Source organism: Phyllostomus hastatus, unplaced genomic scaffold (genome assembly GCF_019186645.2).
Source record: "Phyllostomus hastatus isolate PE091 unplaced genomic scaffold, TTU_PhHast_1.1 phas_contig_16, whole genome shotgun sequence".
Lineage (NCBI taxonomy): Eukaryota > Metazoa > Chordata > Mammalia > Chiroptera > Phyllostomidae > Phyllostomus > Phyllostomus hastatus.
The window spans coordinates 14821221-14834321 of NW_025333643.1; the positions used below are offsets into that span (position 1 = coordinate 14821221).

General features: G+C 37.7%; 1 pseudogene; it reads right to left on the bottom strand.

Annotated features, from left to right (window-relative positions):
• Nucleotides 1–2592: 2592 nt before the first annotated feature.
• Nucleotides 2593–4428, bottom strand: LOC123814333 (annotated as a pseudogene).
• Between the last annotated feature and the right edge of the window lie 8673 nt (nucleotides 4429–13101).

Here is a 13101-nt window from a genome sequence, read left to right on the forward strand (position 1 = left end):
GTTACTGCCATTTTTTCTTAAGCATATAAGAAAACCTACTCATAAGCAATACCTTCAGTTTTGTTTAGTTCATTTCCAGGTTAAATAAAGAGAAGGGTTATTCACTGATAGTGATAGAGCCATTAAGAAATTTTAATCATAGCAGTTGAGAATTGAACAACCCTATAATGATACATTTAAGAATTATTCAAAGACGCTACAGGCTGGGTCAGAAAACAAAAAGAATGAATTAGGTATTGAAGCTAAACAGAACCAAATTGGCATCCTGACTCTGCCTTCTATCAGTTGTGTTACCTTGGGTGAATCATTTATCTTCTCGAGTCTTCATTTCCTTGTTCATAAAATGGAGAGAATAACATCTATATTTTTAGTGGTAGTATAAAAATTAAAAAGATAATATATGTGGACTGTCATTTGAGTGCCAAAAACAAGAATGTCTTACTAGAAAAAAATACTGCAAATATTTGTTAGGCGAACCATTACAGCTGTTTAAAATGAATTGATTGACCCAAATGTTAAGACTTTCTCTGTGTGTGAATGAGATATAACTGCAAAGTAATGAATCAGAAGAAAGCATCTCTGCTTAGATCTATCCCCATCAGAGTTGTGTCTTTGGGATGTGATGTGCTCACTTCGATAATGAGCCAATTGTCTGTGACAGGAATGCCTGTTGTAACTGTCTTCAGAGCTACTTTGAGTCACATTGCTAAATAGTCATAGGCTTCCAACCAAAAATAATATTGCCTAGTTTGATCTGTCACTTAACTTGACCCCAGTAACTTTTGGCTCCTTCCAGGGACTATGTCTACTATCAAAAAGATGGAAATCTGCTACTAAAGAGGAAAAAACTGCATACAAAACAACTGCGTTAAAAATGTACAGACTTGCTCCAAAACATTTATTTCTGGAAATTTATTCTGAGGACATAATTGTGGGCACAAAATTTTAACTAACCTTTAGTGCAGCATTTTTTTCATAATAGTAATGGGTAAATAGCCCAAATGTCCAGCAATGGGTCACTGGTTAAGTTAATATTGCCATTCTAGATTACTATGCTTACAAAGTATGTGGGGGAGATATTCATACTATATATTAAATAAAAGAGTAACCAGTGTAGAATAGTTCTGGTTTTATAAAGAAATAATGTAGACATACAGGATATGTTCATAGCAGGAGGACTCAAAAAGATTTATACCCAGCCTACAGTAGTGCTTCTGTCTCTATGACTGTAGGTCAATTCTCTTCTTCTTTTATGATTTCTGATTTATTTTTAGTAGTAAATATATGTTGCTTTTGTACTTTTTTGAAACGCTACTTGATTTTGCTTTGAATTAGAAACAAAAAGAATTTTTCAGAATTCCAAATTGGTTTCCATAATTGAACTTGCCAAAGTATCTACATCTAATGTTCATTTGCACTTACTAATTATGGTGTGTTTATTTAAAAATCAGTCTTACAATTTTAAACATGGTTCATATACATGTATATAGAATTAGAATGTTGGAGGAGGTCTTAGCAATCCATTCTTACCTTTTTTGCCTATCAGGGGAAAAGTCTAGATAATTTTTTACTCAAAGTCAGAATGATAGTTATAAAGTTGAGAATTAAGAGGATGATTTTCTTTCTTTCTCTTCTCTTCTCTTTTCTTTCTTTTCTTTTTTCTTTCCTCTACATTGTCTCCAGGCTTCAATGGTTTTATATCCATTCATTTAGCAAATACTTGTTGAGTGCCTGATGTGAGGCACTGTGCCAGGTCCTGGCAATACTAACTCCCTATCATCATAAAATTTTAGATGAAGAGAGGAAATATAGGCAAGGAAGCTGGCAATTGCAATAGAGTGAATTAGAGGAAGACATAAGGTTAGCCTATGGAGGGGTGCATTCTATCTCACTTTCAGCCACCCAAGGATCTAAGCCAGAAACTCTTGGCTGCAGAGCCACAGGTGAGAATTCCTTCTAGTTAGCCTGCGGGGGAACAGGATTCCTTTCTCTTAACCTCTCTCTGTCTCTTAATCTCTCTCTCTCTCTCTCTCTCTCTCTCTCTCTCTCACTCTCAATTTTATTTTATTTCCCCCCTCTCAATTTTAAATAAGTTTATTTAAGCAACAAGACATTTGAAAGGAAAACTGTCTAGGACTCATTTTTTTTTTGTCCTCACCCAAACCCATGACTGTTTGGTTTATGGGGCAACGATCCAACCAATTGAGCCACACCTGCCAGGACTAGGATTCACTTCTTTTAGAGTAATTTATCCCTACTTAAAGACCAATTGTTCTACATATAACAGCTATGTATAAAAAAGTTTAAAAGTTGTTCTTGGTTTTACAGTGACAGATGAAAACATTAGAATTTTCTAATGGAACAAGGTATTGCAAGGATTTTTATGTCCTTTTTTTATTTGTTTAACAAGGAGAGCAAAGTAACTTACTAGAATATAAAGATAAGAGCTGAATGAGCATGCCACTAATGGAAAAAGGAACATTTTCACAAAACCAGTATTTTTTCCCATCCCATCTCCACTTGATGTCTATTAAAATATACCATTGGGCACTGGCTGGTTGGAGCGTCATCCCATCAGAATGTTGCAGGTTTGATTCCTGGTCAGGGCATATACCTGGATTGCAAGTTTGAGACCTGCTCAAGGCTCATGTGGGAGGCAACCGACTGATGTTTCCCTCACATCAGTCTTTCATTCCCTCTCCTTCCCTCCCTCTTTTAACCTCTCTAAAGTTAGTGGAAGAGAAACATATCCTCAGGTAAGGATTAAAAAAAAGTGTAACACCATTGGCCATTTAGTTTTTAAAAATGCAGATACTTGTACACATACATCAGTTACTTGGTATACAATAAAGGAATGGGGAAAGGGAAAATAAAAGAAGAGAAAACTATAATGTAGTGGTCAGGATGTGATGGAACCAAATTGTGGTTTTATAATTGAGAATGTCTTCTTGGTCTGGATGAACAGAGTTCTGGAGCAAAGTAGCAGCTTCCCCTTTTTGCAGATACCTCCTATGTGCTGCTGGAACACAATTGTATCTTCATTCTCCACTTCTAACTGCTCAGGTATATCTGTTTCATTGACTGGCTGCCTGTCAGTTCAAAGTCTGATCTGCCTCATTGACAAACTCTTGTCGTTCACAATAGGCTTTCATTAGTTTACTAAGTGGTGTATGCCTCTTAGCCTTACCCTGCATCCCAGATCCATCCTGCGCCCCTACCTTCAAATTAATGTGATTGTTGTTCTCAGTCTGGACTCCTTCCTTGGGCTTTTCATTGACCGTGGCAAGTGCTCGAGTCTCTTCAGCAGCTGCTTCACAAAAGAGGTACCAGGTCCACACCAAACAAGCAGCACTGGGAGCAGCAGAAGAAGGAAGCAGCCAGGACTGGTTTCTCTTGAAGTACCTGCTTTAGCAAATCATTAAGATCTGAGGTTGATTTTTCCTAGAAAAGCCATTATGATTGGAAAGCATTTTTAAGGCTTTATGTACTGTCTTGGAGTTTTGTCCTATTAAATGCTTTGAACTGTACCTTGCAAGTAATAGGTAACTAGTGAAGGTTTGGGGCTTGTTTGTTTATTTGCTTTTGTTGGTTTTGTTTGTTTGTTTTTTAGCCAGGGAAGTGCCTTAGCCAGACTGGCTCTTTGAAAGAAATCTCCCGTTGGTGGGCTGGATTATGAATTGGATGGAACCAATAACCCCTTGCGCATAGAAGCAAGTGTTCACTATATCCCATGGTGTGTGTTTACAGTACTGCTCACTCAGTAGCTTAAGCAGTTATATATTACTTACAAAAGATTAATCATGGTTCAGCTCAAATCATATATGATCGCTACTCTGTTGTACAAGGACACTGAGATAAAGCCTGTGAAATACACAAGAACACAGAATAAATAAAAGTGAAAGGGACACAGGGGTAGACACATGGGGATGGGAGAGTAAGGAGCTGCTTATGCTCCTGCTGTCCACAGCTGCTGTTCACTTCATCTTTTCATTTTGAGCTCTGGGATTGGCCAGAGTGTATCTGGATAGCCAAACTTCACTTAGAGATATAAACTTCTGCTCTATGAAATTATATCCTACAGAGTTTCTTTATCCTAAATTTTTATTTAGGATATTTATTTGTCCCATCATCTTGTTCCATACAGAATTTGAAGCAGGCATGCCTGCTTAGACAACATTTCTTTCCCTCTTAAAAGGCAGGTATCCATTCCTGCTAACCTGAGAGTCTTTTCTTGCAGTGGGTTCTTCACACAGACAAGGAAGGAGCACCAATGGTACTAAAAACCTTGACCATTAACATTTCTTGAAAAACAGGTGTATGCTCTCTGTTAATTCACTGTTCATAAAACTTTTGCGTAGTTAAGCTACTCTGGTTTGGGTTGAAGTCTTGCCCTGAGATAGTTAACCTGTGCTTATTTAACTTCTCCATCACGCACACTCTACCACTCCTCCTCATGTACTCCATAACTAATTTTCAAAGAGTTAATGTGTTTGGGATATTTTAATCAACTTTTTATTTTCCTTAAAAAGTCTATATCTATAGAGCTGATCATATTTTCTTCTACAAAGTAAATTCGATACAGTTTTAAAATTAGACATTCAAATTTAGCACTTCATGTAGCTAATAAAATAACATTTTAAAAATCCATGGGAAGAGTTTTTGTCATGCAACTTTAGCAAAAAAAAAAGGAAAGCTTTATATTTTAAATACTTTAGCCAAAAATTAGATGATGGATTATATATGTGCTGTGTCCATATAAAGTCTTTTTAATCAGTGAAGATAAACACTGAGAGAAGCATCTCAAGTAAATAGAACCTTCTACCTGCTCAAGTTGTTTATCTTTGAATACCTAAAATACATTTCTTTTTCTAGCTTCATTTAATAGCAAAAGTCCTCAAAACCTGTTGGTTTAGTTATTCATTGTTGTGTAACAAACTACCCCAAAATTTATCAGCTTAAATAGCAAATATTTATTATCTCAAAGTTTTTGAGGATCCAGGAGCTGCTTAGTTAGACTGTTCAGGACCAGGGTTTCTAATGAAGTTGCAATTAAGCTGTTAGCTGAGTCTGGAGGACTCATTTGTAAACTATTCAGGTGGCTGTTAGCCTGAGGCTTCAGTTCCTCACCACTTAGGCCTCTTCATAGAATTGGTTAGAGCAACCAGCCTCCTCCAGAGCAAGTTATTCAAGGAGAGAAGAAGACAAGGATAGAAGTTTTTTTTAACCTGGAGTGCTACACCATCACACCGCCATATTTTATCAGTCACAGGGACTGACTCAGGTACAATGGGGTTAAGGAGGGGGCTGCCAAGGGCATGGATACCAAGAAACCTCAGGGACCATTGGGAGCCAGTTTGGAGTCTGGTTCCTCGTCCAACTTCCCATTAGGAAACTTCTGAATTGTTGGCTGACTTGATTTTACAAAATATATCAAAATGGAAAGACTAAAGAGACTTCTATAAGAGTTACATCCTCCCCTTGAGGGGGACGAGTTTGCCACCCCAAAATATGACTTGGGAGCTATTGATTTTTAAGCTGGTTATTAAGAAACAAAAGACTAAGAAAGAAGCTTTGACCTTCCCCTTTATCTGCCTAAAGGAACTAAGACTAAAAAACCTGCTTCAGGAAGGAAGCCTTAGAATATTTACCCCCACATATATGAACTAAGTGTGGCAGACAGGGAGAAATCTAGCAAAGCTTGTTTGTTGGACTCCCTCTGTGTCCCATTGTTTCTGGCACATTTGTTTACCATGTGTTTGCTCTTTCTCATCTACCAGTGAATTGCCTACTTTCCCTTTGAAGTCCCAGACCCCTGCACCCCCTTCTTAGTCCAGATGGCATAAAGCCTCAACAGCCCAGTGCAGCCTCTGGTCTCATATTCTTATGGAGTCCCTGCATGTACATATGTAATACATTTTGGACATTTTCTGTTCATCTATCTCATGTTAATTTATTAGTTTAACCAGAAGAACTTAGAAAGGTGGGAGGAAAATTATTTTTTGTGTCCCATACTTCGTATAATTTATATTGATTCCAAATAAGCTGTATAACATCCAAAATAAGGAAATACACTTAGGGAAAGCATTTTTTTTTTTTGGATAAAGAATTATCAAGGTTGTATATCCTCAAGATAGCTGTAAGACCTAAAATTTACATTTAGAAGTTTTTATCAAGGTTTCTCAAAAGTAGACAGTTTTCTTAAAATTATGTCCTTTATCTTCTACCACTGTGTTAAAAGCTAGGGGACAGTTTTTATTGGACATTCTGGGCTAGGTGCCCCTCTCCTCACATCTTATTCCTTTTTCCCTAGGCTGTAATTGCTAGTTCTGTTTCTTCCCTGCTAGACTATAAGCTCCCTCGGGGCTACTAGTGGGGCTTTACTTGCTTTGGTATATCTGGAGCTTCGTGGAGTGCTTAGCATATATTAAGAAATATTTGTTAGATGAAGGAAGTAGAAACCAAGTCTTATGTAGACTTGAAGCCCTGCTTTCTAGTGGTAAGTGGTAGCCACTGGTAGGTAGTCTGCTGCTGTGTCCACTGGTCTGGGATAAAATCACCTAGTGGCAGTAAATCTTTTATTACCATAAACATACCTTTGACTATGGAGGAAGACCTTATTTAAAGTATACCCTTAAACATCACAGTGAGAAAAGCTGGACCTAGTTTTTACCAATTACCTCATTAAAAGGTACTAAATAGCATTTATTTATGCCCTGCCTTGTTTCTGTATCTGAACTAAACAGATAACTAAAATATCAAATAATGTGGTTAAAATGAACAGGGGAGGAGGAAAGAAGAAAGTAAAACAAGAGTGAGCACATGGGCCTGGCTGGTGTGGCTCAGTTCGTTGGGCATTGCCCTGCAAACTAAAAGGTTGCTTCCCAGTCAGGGCACATGCGTGGGTTGCAGTCCTGGTCCTGGTCCCTAGTTGGGGCATATGCAGGAGTCGACTGACCAATGTTTCCCTCTCTTTCTCCCTCTCTTCCTTTCTCCCTAGAATCAATTTTTTTTTAATTTTTTAAAAAAGAGTGAGCATATAAAACTGAGGGAAAAATTACTGAATATTCCCTGCACATATGGCTCTTAACTTTTTAGTAAACAAACCAAAAATCCTAGTCAGTTACCAAAGTCAGCATTTATAAGAGTAACAGTAAATTCCTGAGAAGTGTGAAAACAAATCTTGCAGAGCTTTTAAAAAAAATGTATGCTGTATTCCATTCAATTTTGCTGTGAACGTAAAATTTCTCTTAAAAAATTTATTTAAAAAAAATGCATACTATATGATATAAGGAATCCTGAGTATCCTCTTCAAAAGTATTCAAAGTAGATTTAAAAAATTACCATTTGTCAAAACTGGAGAAAGGTAAATGGGGATTCATTATACTATTTGCTCTACTTTTGTATATGTTTAAAATGTCCTGCAATTGTTTTTATTTATTTATTTTTAGAGAAAGGGGAAGGAAAAAGAGGGAGAGAAACATCAGTATTTAGTTGCCTCTCACTGCACTGGAGACCTGGCCCACAACCCAGGTATGTGCCCTAGACTGGGAATCAAACCAGCAACCCTTTGGTTCACAGACCAGCGCTCAGTCCACTGAGCCACACCAGCCAGGGCTAAAGTGTATTTAAAATGCATAGCAATCATCATACTTAATGGGATAACTTAAGTAGCATTTTTATTAGTCAAGAACTGGACACAATACCCATTCTAACTCCAAAATCTCAACACTGTACCAGCTAATGCTATATAACATATAAGAAATTTAATATAGAGGCTGGAAAGACACAAATTTGTCATTTTCAGATCTTGTAGAAAACCCAAGAGCATCTGTCAACCATTAGTACTCATGAGAGTTGAATAAAGGCTGTTCAGTAGATCAACATACTAACATCAATAGTGTTTCTAAATACCAGTTATAACTAATTTTAATATGAAATAGAAAAAGCCCATCTGATAACAACAGAAACTAAAAGTTCCTAGAATAAAGCTTTTAATTAATAGACAAATATACTATGTGCATAAAGGGAAGACTCGGTGTCATAAGATGTCAATTCTCCCAAAAATGAATCCATAAATTTAATGTAATTCCAATAAAAATTCCAATGGGATTTTTCTTTGACTACATATAAAAACAACTGATATTTTTATGAAAAATGTAAAGATTCAAGAATTGCCAAGAAAGAACTTCTGCAAAAGAAAAAGGATGGACTTGCTCCATCAGATTTCAAGGCTTTTAGTAAAGCTATCATGATTTAGAATGTAGTATTAGGACAGAGCTAGACATACCTCAGTGGAACAATAGAGCTTAGAAACCAGTCAAGCACCTATGGAATCTTGGTACATTATAATAGAGGTCATGTTATGTTATAAATCACAGAGAAATAATTCAATAAACAGTTTGAGGACAGTTGGGTTTCCATTTGTAAAAGAACAAAAGCTAATCCCTACACCTTACACAATAAATGCCAGGTGAATTAAGGACATTAAGTTATTGGAAAAAAGGAGGGAGGGATAAATTATTTTATGACCTTGGTGTTGGGTCAACCTAATGAAGGTAAAAATAAGTTCAACTACCTTAATGTTAAAAACTTTGTACAGTAAAAGATATTTAATAAATTAGAAGATAACCTGGGAGATAATATTTGCAACATCTAACAAAGGATTACTCAAATTTATAAGGAATAACAATCTGGTAAGAAAAGTTCAAAGGAAAAATGGTCAAAGGATATGAACTAGGAAGTCTCAGAAAAAGAATGCTAATGGCCAATAAAATATAAAAAGATCATGGAAATGCAAATGAAAATACCAATGAAATACCATAAAAATTATCATCTTTATTTTGCTCTTAATTGTGCCTTGTTTTTAGATGTTTTAAATGCATTTTTACATTTAAATATTAAAGATCTGACAATGCTAAGTATTAATAAAGGTATGGAAAAGCAGGGATTATTCGTTGCAGTCAGGAATGTAACTTGACATGGCCACTTGGGAGAGCAATTGAGCAATATTTAGTGAAGCTGAAAATGGGTAACACTGACCAACATGTCCATCGATGAGGAAAGAGGTGAATTGTGTTATACGGTTATATGATGGAACACTGTACAACAATTAAAATTAATAAATGGGTTTATGCTTGAGGGAACAGCATAAACCCATTTTGGGTGGAGGGGACAGAAGGGGGAAATTGGGGCAACTGTAATAGTATAATCAATAAAATATATTTTAAAAAAATAAATGGGGCCCTGGCTCGTGTGGCTCAGTGGATTGAGTGCCAGCCTGTGAACCAAAGGGTTGCTAGTTCAATTCCCAGTCAGGGCATATGCCTGGGGTACAATCCAGATCCCCAGTGGGGGGGGCACACAAGTGGCAACCACACATTGGTGATTCTCTCCTTCTCTCTCTCTAAAAGTAAATAAAGTCCTTTTTTTTTTTAAATGAATGGGTTTACAAGGAGGAATACACCAAGGCACATCATAACCACATTAGCCAAGATTAAAGATAAGGAGAGAATCTTAAAAGAAGCAAAAGAAAAGGAAAGAGCTACCTACAAAGGAGTTCCCATTAGACTATCAGCTGATTTCTCAAAAGAAACCTTGCAGGCAAGAAGGGGCAAGTTGTGAAAGACAAGGACCTACAGCTGAGATTACTCTATCCAGCAAAGCTATCATTTAGAATGAAAGGGCAGATAAGGTGCTTCCCAGATAAGGTCAAATTAAAGGAGTTCATCATCATCCAGCCCTTATTATATGAAATGTTAAAGTGACTTACCTAAGAAAAAGAAGATAAGAAGTATGTACAATAAAATGACAACAAAATCACAGCTATTAACAACTGAACCTAAAAAAAAAAGCAAAAACAAACTAAGCAAACAACTAGAACAGGAACAACCACAGAAATGGAGATCACATAGAGGGTCATCAGTGGGGGAGTGGGAGGGGGAAAGCAAGGGAAAAGGTACAGAGAATAAGTAGCATAAATGGTAGGTAGAAAATAGGGGGAGAGTAAGAATAGGAAATGTAGAAACCAAAGAATTTATATGTACGACCCACTAAAGGGGGGAATGCAGGTGGGAGGGGGTGTGCAGGGTGGAGGGGAATAAAGTGGGGGAAATGGGACAACTGTAATAGCATAATCAATACAATCTATTTTAATTTTTTTAAAAAAATGAATAGGTTTATATGCATCAACTCTGCTAGAACTCAAACAACATTAAATGAAAGACAAAAACCACTCTGTTTTCTATGTAGGAAAACTAGCAACAGAATCACTAACTTCATATATTTGCTGCTGGGATGATGGTGCAAGGAAAATGAGATTTAGAGAAGCAAAGGAGAAACTAAAGGGACAGCAGCTTTAACTGAGATGATGAATGCTTTATTTCTTTTTTAAAGCGCGGGTGGCAGAATTTAACATTTGTTCATTTGTGATGACAGACACATAGATGTTTCTTATATTGTCTTCTGTGCTTTGTATTTGAAAAAAAAGAGTTCTGTTTTCACTAGCCAGACTGTCTCTGTAAGAGGGGCATATTTTACCTGTACAGTGGACCCTCTTAACTGTGGGAGATGCCTTCCAAGATCTCCAGTAGATGACTATAAGTGCAGATAGTGCCAAACCCTATGTTTTTTTCTATACATACATACACCTAAGGCAAAGTTTAATTTATAAATTAGGCACAGTAAGAAGTTAACAACAGTAAAAATAAAATAGAACAATTATAACAGTACATATAATAAAAGTTACAGTGAAGGGCTTTGGGGCCATTATTAAGTAAAATGAGGGTGACTTGAACACAAGTACTGCAACTCTGACTGATCTGATAACTGAGTGGGCTGCTAAGTGCCTGGGGGTCAGGGAGCATATACAGCATCAATATGCTGAACAAGGGGATGATTCACATCCCAGGCAGAATGGGGTGGGATGGCTCAAGATTTCATCATACTACCCAGAATGGCATGCGATGTAACTTATGAATTGTTTATTTCTGGAACTTTCCATCTAATATTTTTGGACCATGGTTGACCATGGGGAACTGAAACTGTGGAAAGTGAACCGTGGATAAGGGAACCACTGTACAAAGTGCTATGACCAAAGTGTGAGTTCTCTTTGGACAGGTGTAGATTGAGTAACCAAAAATTTCTACTGTTATTTTCCTTTGTATTACGCCTATAAAAATAGAGAGAGAGAGAGATTTCAAATGCACTAATACCATCTTTTAAAACGTTCCTCAGAATATACTGCTGCCATCCTTGTGGACAGAAGGCCGTATTCCGTACAGGCTTTCAGCAGCTAGGCCTCAGGTGGGCTCTGACAATATTCCTGACAATTACTGCTTCTGCAGGAGTTTCTATGAAAGTGAGAAGGAATTACTAATCAAGATAGATTTTTTGTCATCAGCTAAGGAGTTCACTGAGTCTGATGAGTTGCTGTTGGCCTCCTGCCTCCCAGCACCCTCTGCTCCAGGCCTTCCCTGGAGCAGCGCCCTCCTAGTTTTATGTGCAGGTTTTGGCTAGGGCACTGTTCCTACGTGGAGCGGGTGACCAGCAATCCTGTCCTGAGAAAGGCCGTCTCCTCTAGTCTGTGAGCGAACCAAAGTGGGTGTTCCAGTACACAGAGAGGGGTCAGCTAGAAAGCTAAGAGGGCCACCTGCCTCTTGCCTCCAGCTGATTGTGTGTCATGCAGGACTGTTGTCAATAGCGTCTGAATTTCCAAGACAAACCAGACTTCATTATGTTCACATTCCAGATTAAAGGGGAGGGGAGAATGTACTGTGTGAGGCAAACAAAACGTGCCTGCAGGCTCTCCGTGGCCAGTGGGGCTACCAGATGGCGAGTTCTGTTCTAGTCTAGCTCAAATTTGTAAAACACTTGAAATGCCTTATGCCAGAGTTGGGCTTTACAGAACAATACAATGTTCCAGAAATTCCAGAGCTAAACTAGGGCTTCCAACTTTTCATTTTACCAAGAAATAACATTTTTTATTTAAGAACACACATCCACAGTTACTATTTACTTTCACCATTTCATTAAAGAAAGTCCATTTCACATCTCAAAAATAGGATGCACTTAATAGTGGTCCCCGTTTCTTATAAAATCCTGGAAACCAGATTTGCTTTGGAATTGAAAGTTTTTTACATTTTTGAAAAGTAATATGGTACATACAACACTCCATAATAAAATGTAAAATTTCGACCCTGGCTGGCGTAGCTCAGTGGATTGAGCACGGGCTGGGAACCAAAGTGTCCCAGGTTCGATTCCCAGCCAGGGTACATTCCTGGGTTGCAGGCCATAATCCCCAGTAACCGCACATTGATGTTTCTCTCTCTCTCTCTCTCTCTCTCACTCCCTTCCCTCCCTATAAATAAATAAATAAAATCTAAAAAAAAAAAAAAAAGAATGTGCTTTTTAAAAAAAAAAAATGTAAAATTTCTACAGTGAACCATATGAATGTTCAGCTAAGTGCAGAATCAGTAAAGGCTATGAATAACGATGTCAGTTCAAGACAGGATTTTCTGCCAAATGAGTTTTGGTGCCAAACCAAAACACCTGGTTTTCAGATCTTTTTGGATTGTGGATCTGTATCAGAAAAGAAAAATCCCTTTAAATGGACCAGCTTTCTGAACACATCAGCATGTGCCCGCATTTTCTCAGGTCGCCCTTGACCACTTGAGACTGCCCTAAGGGTTGGACATTTGGGAGCTTCTTATGTAGGCAGAGACAAGTCTTTTTTTTTTCCAGATTTTATTTATTTATTTATTTTAGGGAGGAAGAAAGAGAGGGAGAGAAACATTGATTGTATGGACCCCTACTAAGGACCAACCCCACAGCCCAAGCCTGTGCCCTGACCAGGAATCAAATGAGCGACCCTTCCCTTTTCGGAGCGATGCCCAACCAATTAAGCCACACTGATCAGAGCCGAGACAAGTCTTTCTACGCTTCCCCACTTTTCCCTGGCTCCCTCTTGAAACAGGGAGCACACGACCACATAGGGCAGCATTTCATAACATAACATGGTCTTTGCTATTGGCATCCTAAGGTCTTGTATCTCCAAACTTCATTGGTCCTAGTTCTAAAATCTTTGCTACACAGAACTCAACTCCT